Source organism: Triturus cristatus, chromosome 4_1 (assembly GCF_964204655.1).
Source record: "Triturus cristatus chromosome 4_1, aTriCri1.1, whole genome shotgun sequence".
Taxonomy (NCBI): domain Eukaryota; kingdom Metazoa; phylum Chordata; class Amphibia; order Caudata; family Salamandridae; genus Triturus; species Triturus cristatus.
The window spans coordinates 721,371,239-721,385,962 of NC_140585.1; positions in this window are offsets into that span (position 1 = coordinate 721,371,239).

Below are 14,724 nucleotides of genomic sequence, written 5' to 3' on the forward strand. Positions count from 1 at the left end.
CTTAATAGGGAAGACTATAGAAAGGACTCTCTCTCTCTCTCTAAAAATGGCACATCTGAAAACACAAGTGGTGTTGAGAAAGCTGTCTAGAAACATGAACATTCTGCAAACCTGGCTTGGGGATCTTGAGGCATGGCAGTGGATATCCAGGAAGCTGTTAGAGAGACAAAAACAGCGGTTTAAAAGTACACAATTCAGGTAGATGGAGTTTCCTTTAAACCAAGGGATCTAGAAAACAGATCCCAGAAGATTAATTGAGTCTTTATTTGGCAGAGTTATGCAACCTGTCCAAGTAGGGACTGCAATTATAGTCAGGGTAAGTCAGTCACACACTTAAATCAGCCCGTGCTCACCCTCTGGTAGCTTGGCATGGAGCAGTCATGCTTAACACAATAGGCAATGTGTAAAGCAGTTGTGCATACATGTATACAGTAACACAGGGAACACTCCACAGAAATGACTCCAATAATGAAGTAGGAAAATAGTATCTCTTTTACTCTTTAAAACAAGATACAAACGAAAAGAATCCATTTAAAGCATCTCAGGTTATGAATACTTTAAGAATGTACAATGCTAAAAGATCCCTTGCACGTTTAGAAGGTTTTTGTGGTTACACTGGGAAAATGACAGCAATCCACTCAATGGGTCAGGAACAGACTTTCTCCCCATGTTGGCCCAAAGCAATGCTTCCAAAGTTATTAAAGCTAAAATGCAATTTTAAGTTTACAGGATACTGATCTACTCACTCCGCTGGGGCCTGCCCGCTATAGGGCTGGTGGCCGTCAGGGACCTCGTAATTACTGGACTGCACAGTTACTGTCTGGGAGGATTGCAGCAGTGTCGTTGGCCTTTGGATCCGGACCCATGTTGCTGAAGTCTCTCCTTGCTGGATATGATGTGGTGATTGCAGTCAACGAGGGCTCACGACCGCCTTTCCTTGATGCACGCAGAATTCGCTGGGCAGCGCTGGACCACCTTACGGCTGCTTCTGCTTCGACAAGATCGACAAATACAATGGTCTGCACTCAAGCAGGCAGACACAGCAGTTCTTGATCTGTGCATGGCACTGATACATGTGGATGCTCACAAACTAGCTAGCAACACTCTGCGAAGGCCCAAGACTGATTCAGGGCAAGTTAGGCAGAGTCAGAATCTGGATTAGCAGAGACTAGCAGCAGTCGTTTGTGTGAATGAAATCTTTGATGGCCTTGGGATTTCCCGATCAGGATGCAAGCTAACAAGCATTTAGAGTTACTGAGGCTGCAAAAGGTTGTAGAAAACAGGTCCAGTCCTTCTCACCACCCAGGCCAGAGGCAGCAGGCCAACACAGCAAGGCATGTAGCAAAGTGGCAGGTAGCAATCCAACTCAGCAAATCAGTTTGTAAAGTGGCAGTCCCTCCTGTAGCACAGCTTCTATTCATGGCAGAGTCTCCTTAGGAACCCAAAGTGAACTAGTGAGAGGTGGTCAAAGACCCAATACTTATACCCAAATGTGTCCTTGAACTGAAGGTGACTACAAAGCAAAGCCTTTGTGGTGCAAAAGTCTCCCTTCAGTCCAGCTCTGTCTGCCATTTTGTCTGTGGGTAGTGAATCAGTGTTTTGTGTGAGGCCAGCCCACTACCTATTCAGGTGTACATGTCAGCTCCTCCCCTCCCCTCCCTCTTGCCCAGGAAGACCCATCAGTATGTAGATGAATGCAGATGCAATTGAGTGTACTGTACTTTTGGCTGTCTATAGGGAATACACAAAGTGTAGCTGTCAGCCCATCCCAGGTGTGTACTGGAGACAGGCTGTAAGGCACACAAGAGAACTAAGAGCAGAGAAATGTCCACTTTGTAAAGTGGTATTTCTAGATTAGTAATGCCAAAAATGTAACTTTACCACTAAAGAGGATTTGTCATTACCAATCCAATGATATAAAACATAAAGCAGTTACTCCTCCGCAGTCAGGAATTACACTTAAAAAGGGTATTTAACAAATTCCCAATGTTCATCTATGAGAGTAGCAGACCTCACAATAGTGGAAACAAACTTGGATTGTTGTCACTATCAGAATATATAAAACAGAAAGGTCCTATCTTTACTTACACAGCACCCTGCCCATAGGGCTAACTAGGGCCTACCTTAGTGGTGACTGATATGTAATAAAAAGGTAGCCTACGGCTTGGCGAGAAGCTGGAAATGCCAAATGCAGGTGGCAGTAAACTGCTCTCACAGGCTCTGCAGTGGCAGGCTTGAAAGCAAACTTCTGTGGGTGGCACAATCAGTGCTGCAGGCCCACTAGTAGCATTTAGTTTACAGTCGCTGGGTATATGGTATATAACTTTACTAGGGACGTATAAGTGAACCAAATACACCAATCATTGATTAATCTCTTCAGTGCCATGACGAGATAGTCTCGTCATGGAGCACGGTTGCGCTGTGCCCATGACGAGACTATCTCGTCATGAACCCCGCCCGCTAATGTAACGCCCGGCACAGGGCGGGGAAAGGGCGGGGCACTGAAGGGGTTAATCAATTATCACCACATTTTAGATGCACTTTAGCACTGGTCAGCAGTGGTAAAGTGCTCAGAGTTCTAAATCCAGCAAAAACAAAGTCAAAAACATGAGGTCGGAAAGTAAAAAGTCAGTGTAAACCACACAAAAAGATACCAGGTCTAACAGGTATATCGCCCATCTCTTTAGAAAAGTCTTTCCTGCATTGAGTGACTGTGATTCAGGCTGCATGATTCAGAGGGCGCATTTATTTCAATTCATGCAATCGAAGAAGGACAGCACTGCTCAATATCCCTGGACAATTCTAATCTATGTGGGGTTCTTTAAAATTTGTCGCAATTATTATTCCAGGTGTCCCATCCTCAATATCTAGTTAGATCTGGTGGCATGGATCTCTTTGCCTGTTGTGGCTTTAGTCACAAGATGGTGGCATGTTGCTGGAGGCTTCATGAGCAGATCCCGGTGCTTCAAAAGATCGAGACAACAATCTTGTTAATGGAGCCTGATAATTTGAGAACTAACTTTAAATGAAGTCCACACATTTTCTAAGTTTCCACTTTCCAGAGTTTCTTGGTCAATTCTAATTCTACAGGGACCTCGTGTGTAGTACTTAAGGGCCAAGACTCACTCCAGCAAAGGCCACCAACATGGTGCAATCCATGTCCAGTAAGTACTGGTCAACTGGCAAGTTTAGAAAGAAGGCCTTTTACAGCTTGTTCTGGGGCCCTGTAGCCACACATGAGGTCAGCCAACTGTTCTTTTGAGTCCATTTGTTTGTCCTTGGTACAAGAGGGAGCATCTCCAGCTCATAAACTGCATGTTCAGTTCTCTTCTGCAGGGTAAGAAAGTGTTCTGAGGAGGGTGTCTTGGGATGCTGCATGTACGGCTCACACTAGCTTGTGGGTGGTGGTGACTCCTGGCTCCTGCTTGTCCTACTGTAAATAATCAAATTGTGTCCCTAAGTACTGTAAACCCTTCTGCCCATGTGCAGAGCTCTTGTGCCCACCCAGAGCCAAGGAAAGGAGCATCACTTCTCACACACTGCATTTGCAAATACCATCAGCAAAGTATTGTCAGTCAAACTCTCTTAATTTTGGTAAAATACCATAAAAGAAGAAGCACAGGTACGAAGCATCACCCATGTCAATAAGGAGACAGGGCAAGACATTGGATAAGACTTGACAATAGAATTAAATATTAACAATCACTAAAAGGTTAAATTAACATGCGATAACATTTTAAAAAGTATCTTAGAAGTGAATCATACATCAGATGTGCTTTCAAATCACAGAAAGGTTAGTGTGCGAATTAGGCTCAATCTCTTGTCTAAAGTGCATGTGCATTATAGGGATAAAACAATCAGTGGCAATGGACATTTATAAATGACATTTGCAAGATAAATCATCACAGTAAAGGCATAAAACGAAAACAACTAGGCGGCAGTCAAAAGTGTGCATTAGGCAAGGTCAAAATGAATAAATGGCTATTCACATCATCAAGATAGGTAGCCAGAAAGTGCTTAAGTCTGCAAGGCAACACTACAGCGGTTCTCAGAAGTAGGCCAAGGGGCTGTCTGGTCCTGAGGGGCTGTCTGTGCCCTCCTTCTGATTGGCCATGAATGGCCTAAGAATTTCGCAGTTGGGCACACAAAATGTTGTGATGGATCAGATTGCAGTATGCGCAGGGCCTCACTAGAGTCTCTGGTACCAAGTTGCCTGCAAACAGGAGTCAACCATTTGCTCCTAGGTTTTATGTATGCTGTGCAGGCAAAGAAGAAATGGTCGATAGTTTTGTGCGGACAAGGGCAACAGGGATAGCCCTACTTCTGTGCTTTATTGGCCAACCAAGAGTTTGTAAAAGCATTAACTGGCAAGCTGCCATGCCTAAACTGGATATACAGCTTCCTATCAGCCGGCACTTTGATGATATCGAAATAGCTTTTGAAAGTGCGGCTGGTTTTGAGGTCTCTGAACTTATCTGCCCTGAGTGCCATTTATATATGCTTTACACTCAACCCAATCCCAATATAGTAACTTAATCTGACGTCTGTTCTGGGTAGGAGGGCAGGTAATGCTATTGCCAGAGAGGCCATGGCAGGACAAAAGACTTTTAACATGTTTGATCCACCTTATGTTATTTGCTCTGTCTAAAGCACAGACCGCCTCAAAGGCCGCAGCATAAGATGACATCTCTGAAGTAGAGAATCATAAAAGTGCAGGTAGGAAGTTTCATGGCTGGTATCTGACAGGGTCATTTAATGCCCATATCGAACAGAAGTGGGGTGCTTTGTGGAAGAGAGGTCAGGTTTCTGAGAAACGTATTTTCCTTGCTCTTTCCATGCCCCAAAGCTCAGCTCAGTAAAGAGCACCGCACACGGCCTTGCAGCTATAAAGTTTCAGGACGGGCGCAATAGGCTTAGTGTGAGAAAGACAGTGCTCCTTATGAAAAGCTCAAGTTACCTGGAAAAACTTAAGATAGGCTTTATTGAGATGGTTCTTCCAGGCCATGTCCTCCGCCAATTTAATTCCCAGTGAGCTCAGCACAGTAGAGCCTAAAAAGAATGCTCCCTTCAAGGACTTGTGGGGATTCAGTATCATGAGCTTAGATTTGGAAGTATTAATTTCCAACCCCCTCTTGTTGCAAAAGAGCTTGAATTGGTTTAAAAAGTTTTTGCAAGCCAATTGGGGTCTTTGAGACTTTTAAAGTATCGTCTGCAAACGAAAGGGTGGCAATTCTCTGCTTGGCCGGGTAGGGGGCATCTGCAATGGTGGCTGATAAGAGTTCGACAACACCATTGATGTAGAGTGAGAATAAGGTTGGGGCCAGAACGCAGCCTTGGTGGACCCCATTCTGTACACTAATGGAGTCAGTAACCTGTCCCTGGTTGCCACATCTAACCCTAGGGAAGTTCTCTTAAGGAAGCCTGACTACAAGACTGAGAATACTCAACAGCATACCCATATCCCTGAGCACCCGCCATAAATTGTCCCTGGGAACTAGATCAAAGGCAGATTTCAGGTCTATACATGCGATGTATAAGCTCCCTTTACCCAGCAAAACTATCTTCCAATAGATTATAAGGAGATGAAAGACCTGATCGACTGTGCCGGTTTTCTGTCTAAAGCCCCCCTTGAGGGAAGAGAGAATGTAATTCTCCTCCATCCAATTCGTGATTTTCGCTTGTAGCGATTGACACAGGATTTCTGAACACAGTCAATGAGGCTGATCGTTCGATAGTTGGAAGGGTTAGACCTGTTGCCCTTTTTGAAGATAGGGATCACTTCCGCCCCTTTCTAGATTCTTTGATCCTCCCTCCTCCCCCAATGTCATTGGCCAGGGTCAGGATGTATGTTGCCCAGTTCACCCCATCCGAGCGGAAAAGATCTTCTGGGATGCCATCCGGCCCAGGGGCTTTGGCAGATACAATTGCATCCAGAGAGGTCAGTATTTCATCTCTGGGGAATACAAGTGATAATTGAAATGGTTTGTGCACTACCGATTCATTGACTGCATTTTCAAGGATGGAGTACAGGGCTCCGAAATGGTCTTGCCACTCAATGACTGGGATGTTATTAGCCAGAAGTGGAGATCTCTCATTATTACTCTTACCCACAAGTGTCCAAAACAGCCTGGCATCTGGGTGCGAGATGGATTCCCGAGCTCTTCCCACCTCCTTTCTTCCCATTCCCTCTTGGCCTTGAGTTGCGCCAGGTTGTATAGGCCCCTCAGTTCTCGGATTAGTGGAATGTCCTTTTTCCTTAGAGCTGAGGACAGACGTTTTTTCAAAGATCTGCACTCATTTGAGAACCATCCAATGTTATGAGTCGATTTCACCTAATTTGGGTAGGCCTTGCATGGCGGAACAGTAAAACGTGATGCCAGGTGGTTGAAGAACGAGGAATGTAAAGCACTGCAGCTATTGGGACTGGTCATATCATTTGTCTGGGGAAAACACCCCTAGATGACTTTCTAGATCGCATTTAAGAATGCTGAGTTTGTGTTTATCTGCCACAATTGTGGGTCATTTAATCCGGGGTTTGTCGTTGGAGGGAGTCACCTCCCTTGTAGCTAGGAGAGCAGGAGTAGGTCTATTCTTTTCACCCCCCGGGTATTCCATTGTCAGACTCAAAGGGTTGTGATCACTCTCACATTTCTGTTTTATCGACATGTCCAATACAATGGGCCATATGGTTAGGTCCATGAGTATGTAGTCAATCCTGCTTGAACCATTTGGCCCAACAAAAGTAATTCCCCCTCTTTTATCAGAAATAGTCCTTCCATTTGCTGCCCGAAGCCTATAAGCCTATTAGTAGGGAATTCCAACAAAGCGCAGTTTAGTGTAGTACTAATCAAAATGAGGAGCCTTCCGGAAGAGTGGCCATGTTTAGAAGGGATTGCCGGTTTGTGGAAGGTTACAAAACCTTCGATATAAGTAGGACTTAAGCTCCAGGATTCCTGCAGGATGCTAATCTTGTGAGAGTTAATTAACTCGAGCCAGTGCAGGAGATCTGGTTTCCCCTTATGCCCGCCATGTGCCATGAGACTATTTTTAATTTCCTTATGTCTAAAGGGGGGATGAAATGGAAGTGGTAGGTGTTGTGGCAGAATGGGCCATATGACTGGGTGAGTGAGTACACTAAATTCTGTCATCGGTCTGAATGTCATCTCCCAAATTTGTGGCCGATTGAGTATATAAGAGAGAATGGATGCAGGAGGGCTCTGCCTCATGCTCGGAGGGACAGCCTGTAAGAGCAATATGCGGCAGAGGAAAAGTAGCATTTTGGTTGATAAGAGGATGCACACATTTCCATAAGAACTCTGGTGGCAGTCAATTGTTCTGTGGAAGAGACAAAAGTGGTGTGTCCCTGGGTGGCACTGCTCTATTCTTAGAATTGGGTGCGCAGGGAAAAATTTTCATTTTCAGTTGAATATTGGTGGTGGGCCGGGGACAAGATCTGGCTTCCAGAGCGACTAGGTTATGTACTAAGTTCTCACTTGCAAGGGTAAGTTCTACTGTGTCAACAGTGTTGTTGTTCAAGACGCATATTCTTGCCCTCAGAATATTGTTCCTAATCACTGACCGGCAGCCCCTTACATGCCTAATCCAGTGGAAAGCTTTGTTCTTAAGCGCTTCCCCCAACTCATAATTGGTGTTGACTTTGGAGACATTGGTCATGTAGATGGTACATTGGAGGGCATGGTGGGGAATTAGACGGCACCTGAGAAGTGGCCTTAAAAGGGGGAACACCTTGCTATGGACTGAGGTTTGGTAGACAGGTTCTTTTGCTGTGGTAGCCAGGGGCCTAGTCGCCCCCCGGTAGTTTCCCCATGAGCCATCTAAAGATTTCTCATGGGGGCTGACGAGTTACAAAGATCCCCTTCTTGGCCACTTGGGTACAGGTCAGATGAACAGAGTTAGTAGTAGGAGCATTGCGTGTTATTGGTGGGTTAGAGGTGGTAGGCTGGTTGAGATGTATAAGCGTGATAGTACCCTGAGTACCCAGGGATGGAACTAATTCTAAATCACTGCAATCTGAGATTGTGAGATAAAGTTTGGAAATAAGGGTTTTCAGAGCCCCTACTGATTCCTTAAGGGCTGAGATTTCCCTCTGATGTTCGAGGATGGTTGGTAAGGTCCCGATGTCCGCCACCGTACAATCAAAATGTTGAGTATTCATTGGGTTGGTAAATGTTAGATGAATGACCCAGCCCAGCCTCCTCCAGTCTCTGTTGGGCGCAGACCCTGGTGCGGCACAGGCATGCCCACGCATATCCCGCTCTGCGGGAGCCCTGTTCAGCTTTTAAGCGCCTCCTGGTGCTTACAGGACTCGTAGGTAGATCCTGCCACAATGGAACTTGGGGGATGGAGTACCCAGAAGATGCGGACAAGGCTGCTGCTGCTGTGGCAGTATGAGAGGGCTAAAGAGCCTCCTGGCACTTACGGGACACGTAGATGGCTCCTGCCGCAATGGAAGTTGGGGGATGGAGTCCCCAGAAGATGCAGGCAAGGCATGCATACGGCAGTATGAGAGGGCTCCCGCACTGCCAAAGCCCTGTTCAGCTCTAAGCACCTCCTGGAGCTTACAGATTGCGAAGGCGGCTCCTGCCGCGATGGAAGTTGGGGGATGGAGTCTCCAGAAGATGCAGGCAAGGCTGCTGCATCGGAATGAGAGGGCTCCCGCACTGGGGGAGCCCTGTTCAGCTTTTAAGCACCTCCTGGCACTTACGGGACCTGAACGAGGCTCCTGCCGCAATGGAAGTTGGAGGATGGAGTCCCCAGAAGATACGGGCAAGGCTGCTGCTGCGGCGGTATGAGAGGGCTCCACCTCTCATACTCCAGCTAAGTATTGATCACAGGCAAAAACAATTCTGCTTTAATCTCTGCTGAATCACAGAAGTGCAGGTAGGAAGTTTCATGGCTGGTGTCTGACAGGGTCATTTACACACAAGGGTCAGTTGTATTATACAGTGTGATTTGATGTAACATTAGTATATGGAATTTGTTGCAATGGCATATTTGCACTGCAGAACAAGCTTTGGTAGTTTTGTCTACAGTTACAGCTGAAAACGAATGTCAGACTCATATAAACTCCAGACAGATCCTTGTGATAAAATATTTCCTAATGTATTGCTCTTGGGTGTACAACTCAATGCAGAAGGTTTCTACCATGTGGAACGGCTTTCTATGGGTTCCTAGTCTAGAATCAGTTAATGGTAAATATCACAAAGATCTGAAAACTCTTCTGTTCATTAAGCATACGTTTTGAAACAAATGCAACTTCTAGTGTGATCAACCACCACAACCATTCTTCTCTATAACCCTTCTCCTGTGCATCACAAAGAGCATGGCTGCAGGTGCTAGGCAGCATGAATATATAAAAACACAATATATTTAGTTGAATTTTAGTAAAGACACGTGAAAAACCATTTGATTTGTTCAAATATGATTCCAGAGCATAAAGTGTACCTCAACTTCATCAGCACCAGGGTTGGCCGACAGACCAGAAATAAAACTGTAGAGAGCCACCCGGACTCTCTCTAACAATGTTGCGACTTCACACGCATTCATACACCCCTCGGGGCGGGCTCGTCCCGAGGGGATAAATAAACGTGGGCGGAGGCCGCACGCTGTCTTCTGGCCTAGAGCGATATACTGGTGTCCCTGTGTCATTTATTGCGCTTGCCGACAGTAACTGCAACACAGGCCCTGCCGCGCTACACTGGCGACGAGGCCGGTCGCACCCTCGCGTGTGCATTTGCCCTTCCTGCTGTCTCTCCGGAGCGTGCGGAGCCCACCCGCAATGCTGACACTCCTGACGATTACCTGATCGCTGGAGGTGGATCGCGGAGCCCACCCGCATGCTGACCTCCGCTGCTCATCTCGCCGACAGCGCTGCGCTCGCCCACGCGCCTACCTCGGTATCGGGAGCATGTTCAGCCGGCGGCGCTTCAGCACGCTGTGGGGGGTAAGTGGCTGGCCTTGATCGCTTCATCGGTGTTCCGCTCTGGTGGTTGTCCCCCCCCTGCTCTGGGGTCCACGTGGTTGCTCTGCCTCGCGCTGGCTCCCGACTCACTCGGCCAATATCCTGGAGGGGGCCTTAGAAGAGCTGTCCATCTCCTGCCTGCCAGTAAATTAAAATAAAACCAAAAAAAAGGGAGAAGTAGGGATTTTGCCGTGATTCAAGAATAATAATATAGAAGAAGGAAGGGTGACCCTGCAAGGGAAGTCAAGTGGGGGTAAAAGTTGACCCGGAAAAACAAACAAGCATTGGCAACACCCCAAAAGCGCGCAAAAAGGCCTACAAAGTCGATGAAGAAGCCACACCTGTGCACCGACGTGCCCAGGCCTGGCCACAATGAGCACCGTACCTGCCGCAGGCGCGGCCGCACAGCAAGCTGGTGGGCACAATCCAGTCGCCGGCAACAACCCACCACCGCCTGTGGTCACCCATACCCCAGTCGCACCGCTACCACCATTCAGTGAGACCTCGGTTCCCGCCACTGCTGCGCCAAGGTGGAAAGCGTGGGTAGGGCGATTAAATCATTACTTCAAAGGGACTCGTGAAACCAATGGGACAGTAAAGCGATCCCTACTCATCTATTATGGAGCTGCTGAGATTTACGACCTGTTCGACACGCTCCCCAACACAGGGAACGATGACGACTACGACGCAGCGGTCGCTGTGCTAAACAGACATTTCGACCCACAGATCAACCCCGACTTCGAGAAATTCAAGTTCTGGAGGGCGTGGCAGACCGACACCGAATCGGTTGACATGTTCTGCGCGCGACTGCGCCAGCTGGCCAGCACGTGCCCCTTCACAGACCAAAGAGAGGAAATCAGGGATCAGATCATCTTAGGCTGCCGTTCCAAGCTCCAGCGGAAGTTGATCCTCCGAAAGCCAGGGATCTCACTGGACGAGATCCTGGTACTTGCACGCTCTCATGAGTTGTTGGAGGCCCGGGCAGAAGAGATGGAAGCGGCCTTACACACACCTGTGGCCACGGGATTGGTGTCCAGGACCCCGCCCATCAAGGAAGAAAAGGTGGAAGCTATTCAGAGGCGTCCCACTGCACCTTGCAGGCATCCAAGCCCGCACCAGGAGGGTCGTGTGGGTACTGTGGCGAAGATCAGCCGGCAATGGCCATCTGCGGGGCGAAAGAAAAAGTGTGCTCCCGCTGCGGAAGGATGAATCACTATGCAAGAGTGTGCCGTGGCGGGCGATTTAGGCAGCCGTCGTCGAGACCCAGGTTCGGGCCACAGCAAGTTCGCCAGATCTCGCATGCTGACCCGCCGCCAAGCTCGGAACACCAGCCACAGGCGTGACCCCCGATATATGAAGACGAAGACGACGATGTGTTCGTGGTATCCTACGTCAGCCGGACAGGCTCCAGGCGAAGGCCGCCACACATGTGCTCGGTCTCAGTAGAAGGCACAAAGGTACAAGCCCTCATTGACACAGGGGCGTCTGTCAATGTGATGGACTCCGATAAGTATGACCGCCTGTCGCCACGACCCCCCTTGACGCCATCCAAGGCGCGAATATACACATATGGAGGAACGGACCCTCTTCCTCTCTGTGACGTCATTAGTGCCACAATCGCGAGCGGGGGCTACTCGACCGAGACACAGTTCCATGGCCCCGAAGTGTGGAAGCCCGTTGCATATGCTAGCAAATGTGATCATTGAGTTCGTTTTTGACTTTCTTGGTTTGTGATGGTTACATTTTATTTGTAATAATTTATATATTGTTTTATTACATCAGTCTTCATCAACATTTAATATTTAAATTAATTTTTGAACTGATGTAATACATTATTCTATTTTTTATTTAAAATAAGAAAGATTTAGTATGTTGGTTTAGAAATTGTCATGGCTTTTGAGGATTTTTGAAGGTCACTATTTATTCTATAATATGCTTCTGGCTATTATTTCTAAGTAATGTAGACCGTTGTTATTTGTGAAGAGTTTGACTTTAAATTGTAGCATATCATACATTTGTCTGGTTGTTTAATAAGATTTGGGCCAATTTGGCTAACAGATTTCTCCATTCTTAATTGCTGGTAGCTCTGCTCTTTTTATAATAATTCTATTGCATTTAAGAATGTGTATAAAATATTTTGGTTTTATTTGAAGTAATTGTTTTATGTAAAATGATTATTTATATATTTATTAGAGATTATTTAATTATGTTGTTGATAATATTACAATTGATATTGGGTGATTTGATATGTGTGATATATTATATATTTTTATAAAGGGAACAATATTTTCCTATCCAAATTTTTTGTTTGTTTTTATATAGTTAAAAATTGATATTTTTTACAACAATATTTGTGTTTGAGATATTTGTGGTTTCAAAGTTAAGGATAGGAAGTCAATATTTTTGTCATCATTATTTAATTTCCTATACTTTTATGTTTTGTAATTGTATGCATCAATATTATGTCAGTGATTCGTCCAACCCAAAGTTCAAAAAGAGAGACTGAGTTAAACAAAATACATCATTCAGCACCTGAAATATACAGGCACTGGAAACAATAGAACTAATCACAACCAGAGCTAGAAGCATGGTACAAAATAATCTAGAGACATTGGATCCAAAAGTAGCACTGTCTAAAACCAGAGCAAGGCGCCAGATGGCATATTACATATCCAGAAGCAAGTCAGAAATTATCTACAACATATCCAATGTAGAGCAAGACCAAGAGAGGTGCAACACAAATCATAGAAACACTGTGACAAAAATCAAGTGTAATGCAAATGGTGTAGAACAACACAATTAGAGAGAATCAAACAGCAGGTGTTCCAGAGCATCCAAACCTAGAAACAGTCAGAGCCATTATCTTGAATCTGGAGACGGATATAATACAGTGTGTACTAGACCCATGAAAATATTTTAGAACCATGAGTTATAAAGAGTCAAAAACTAGGAGACTCTCAGCACAGCCAGCTGAGATATTTGCAGCCTAGAGACAGACACCAAGTCAGAAATTAGATATAACATTATCTGGAACCAGTGGATACCAAACCAGGTACAATAACAAGTATGATACAGATCACATTCATTAGGGCACTGGTGATCCATGGAGGTTCCCTTGCAAGACCTCCCTGTGGTATGGGAATGGTATTCATTAACCTGGCGGCTAGCTGGATGGTAGGTATGGTAATTCTGCTGAGACACTGGCGACGGCTTGGCCCAAGTCTACTGCAGGCAGGATATAATCAGAAAGATATTAGGACAAATCTTCAGTGTTAATGGAGTCCTCAGGTGCCATCTTTGTTTTGTCATGTGGCCAGGAACGGCAAGGTGAGAAACATCACCAGTTACATGCTCACGTTTCTTATGTTGCCTTTTGTTTTTACACACAATGACCTTTGACATACATTTGTGTGTGTGACAATGCAGGATAACATTCTCTGAATATGCATTTCTTAAATTTCAACTTCATAGGCATACTATCATGACGTTGAACATTTAGTACAAGGAATAACATTTACTGTGCAAATCTTATCATTGTTATTGTTAAATAGGCCACAGTGCCATCCTACTAGAAAACAATTACGGCCTGACAGGGGTTGGGACATTGGCACATGGGTGCTGTTTATTATATATACAGATTGACTTCCTTGTTGGGGGAGAGGAGCACTCAGCTGAAACTATGAGGTCACTACATGCCAGAATTTCAGCTCAGCTGTGCTCTGCTTACCAATATGAGGAATGTCCAACTCTACACCAAGACGCATATCCTGATGACACCATTCTGTTGGTAATTAGGAGCTAGACCACCAAGGAAGGAATTTGGTAGATCACTCACCCTAAGCAAGACTAGGTTAGGAAGCGCTCGGTAGGAGTACACAATGCACAGTACTTATATGCCCGCATATATTCACTGTTTTAGCACAATGGTGGAAATGTTAATCTTTTTCACTATTCTTGTAATGTTAATTACTCTAATCTGTTTCATTCTATGGATTATTGCAGCACAAGCATTTTATACAAGAATCACAATGCTTCAATAAATATTAAGACACCTTACTAAGTATTTCCTGTGTATTTCTTCGGGTATGCACAAGAAGGGTTCTAGATCTGTTACCACGATTATCTTGGGGGATCAAGGTTGTGATGTTCTGAGGTTGCACACACATTTGTTAACCTGTAAGGTTAGGGGTACAGATGGTGCACTGCTGACTAGCAGGGATGCAAGCAAACATATGCTGAGGGTGTGCACAGAATCAGTCTAGCACAATCCTCACATTTATGTTGTCCAACAAACACACAGTTTTACCAGTGAGGCACAAGCCATACAACAGCTTATGTAGACTAATTATTTTTTAACTTTGGCTTTCTGTCATGCCAAGTGCCACTCACTGAATTCCCAGGACTAGTGCAGAACCAAAGACATTCCACTACTTCCCCCTGAGGTTAATCCTTAGCATCAGAAGAGATGACTGATACTGGTGACTAAACCTGGTAGCAAGGGAGGCTAGAGAGAGAAAGAGAGGGACAGCCCTGGTGTACCTTGGAACTCTCATTTAAAATATGGTGGTGGGTAATAATCTTTCTATAACTCCATTCGTCAGGATATGTACTCTGCAACAAGAACACAATCCTTTTAGTCAACCATACATGAACGCTTTATTTATCAGCCTGAGATTACAAGTCTTTAATGAAATATATCACATAAGAATTAATATCAGGAATTTGAGTCAATGTGAAGGTCC